The sequence below is a fragment of the Condylura cristata genome, unplaced genomic scaffold, assembly GCF_000260355.1.
Source record: "Condylura cristata isolate star-nosed mole 26May11 unplaced genomic scaffold, ConCri1.0 scaffold00032, whole genome shotgun sequence".
Lineage (NCBI taxonomy): Eukaryota > Metazoa > Chordata > Mammalia > Eulipotyphla > Talpidae > Condylura > Condylura cristata.
This window is the reverse complement of record NW_004567133.1, coordinates 17827047-17829193: the sequence shown is the minus strand read 5'-3', so window position 1 is coordinate 17829193 and position 2147 is coordinate 17827047. Positions and strand designations below refer to the sequence as shown.

The 2147-nt window shown below is 59.9% G+C and overlaps 1 protein-coding gene across 7 annotated transcripts in view; it reads left to right on the top strand.

Moving 5' to 3' along the window:
* Nucleotides 1-2147, top strand: part of RBFOX1 (RNA binding protein, fox-1 homolog (C. elegans) 1) — a 1380973-nt gene that overhangs the window by 619354 nt on the left and 759472 nt on the right. The window lies entirely within an intron of this gene.

Below are 2147 nucleotides of genomic sequence, written 5' to 3'. Positions count from 1 at the left end.
CCCCCGGCTCCCCAGCACAAGTGGCGCACTGGCGCTGCCCTCCGCTAGGGGCGCTGTGACCCCCTCGCCCCCTCCGGAATGGCGCCTCCTGGCTTGAGGTACGGGCCTGCCGCTGGGCAGCACAGGACAGCTCTGGGGAAGGTGAGGTTTTGTGCTCCCCTCTGACAACAGAGTGAAGATCAGGGGACAGGAAGGGCCAGGGAGGGACTGGCCATGGTGGGTGGGGACTGGCATGTTGTGAGAACGAGTCCTGGGCTCTACGCGGTTGCCAGTGTTGGGAGCAGGTTTGTGGAGTTAGGTTGATCCCAGGCGCGTTCCACTACAAGACGGAAGGGAAGGGGCATGGCCTGGTGCCCCGGGGGTGGCGTCTTCATTTCTAACAGGGGGCTGGGGGTGGGTGTGTGCTCTCCTGCTGCCGCTGCAGCCGGGTGGCCATTTAACCCCAAGGGCTATATGCTCCTAAGAAGCCCACGCCCACGGATGTTCTCATTGCATGGCGTGGCGTTTAGAAGGGACGTGAGGGGTGCACCACATGTCCTTCGGCCCACCTCGGCTGTCCCCCTGGGCGCCCCCTCTTCACCTGGAAGACAGGTCATGCCATTAAAGAGTAGGTTTTGTGTTTTTTTTATCTCAGTTTTGCGGGCCCTCCCTGGGGGCCCAACAGGTTAGGACACAGCACTGCAAGCTGGTCATGGTGGCTTCAGTGTGAGTTGGATCCCCGCCCTGGAGGGGACCCAGAGCTCACCCACAGGGCGCGGCAGACCCCTCCTGACACACCCGCTGCTCCCCTCGGCAGCACACTTTGTCAGTCGGCCTGTTCTGCTCCCCACTCTGTCTCTGGTGAACCCTCTCACTGCCTCTGCACCTCTGGCCTGTACCCCACTTCTGTATGCACAAATAAAGCTTTAACAAAAAATACACTTAGTTTCAAAGCTCCCTTTTGTCTGACTGTATTCCTCCTGTGCGGGCCCAGCTCCCCTCTCCACATGCTCATTGCTGCAGCTAATGTCCACGGCCTGCCTGCCCCATGTCACTCACTCCCGGGAGCAGAGCCCACCTTGGTGTGGGGCTTGCTCTCTCAAATTCCCCTCATTCAGTGGGACCGAGGCCACCCTGCAACTCATGACACAGATTCCTCCACTCACCAACTTCCAACTTCCCCTGGCCACGGTGACTGGTCCACCAGGGGGCAGGGCCAGCTCTCCCGCCCTCTGGGTGATGAGGCTTGCTCCCGGAGAGAGACTTTCCTGGGGCTACAGCGCTGGAAGACTCGGGGCCTGGGGTGGCTGAGCTTCCAGTCAGCGGGTGCTAGCGAGTGACAGTGTGTTCCCCAAGTTCCTGGTTCCTGAGCTGGGATCCCCAGTGGTCTTTGGAGGCGGGTCTGGAGGAGGGAGGAGGTCATGAGGGTGGGGACCTCATGACTGAGACCAGTGTCCTTGTCGAGAGCCCGGAGACAGCACTGCTCCTTGTCACTGCTGTGCACCCCCTCCCACCCCCACCCCCTTAGCCCGGGTACAGAGGAGGATGGCCAGATGCAAGCCAGGCAGGGCCCTCACCCGCACCATATCTGCTGGCACCTGCATCCTGGATTGAGCGTTGACAAGTGTTTGTCGTTGGAGTCATTCTGTTTGTTGTTTAAGTCATTCCGTTATGATAGGGGGACAGCTGGGAAGCCAGTCTGAACAGAAAGCAAAGTGTTGACACGATGCTCTGAATGGGGGGGCCTCCGCGGTGGCACAGGGGTGAGGTTCAGCTCTATGTAGCTGGCTGCAGCCACTGCAGCCTGAGTTCGATCCCCGGCCAGGGAGGGACCCACAGGGCGCAGCAGACCTCTCCAGTCTCCCACTGCTCCCCATAGCAGTGCATTTCAGCTGAACTGCCTCTTCTGCACCCCACTCTGGGGGTAAGTCCTCTCACACTTCTCCCCTGCACCTTTGGCCTGCACCCCAGTTCTTCCATGCAAATAACTAATAAATAAAATGAGATTGGTTGAACTCTCGGAACTGACAGCACTTGCTTCCAAGTGAGCTTCATGCCCCGAGCTTTTCCGTGCTGTGCTGACTCATCCGCCCCCTTCTTAGGGAAGACAGTTCAGAATCTCGTCTGCCGGACGCAGCCCCCGTGGGACCTGGCCTGCTGCAGCCCGG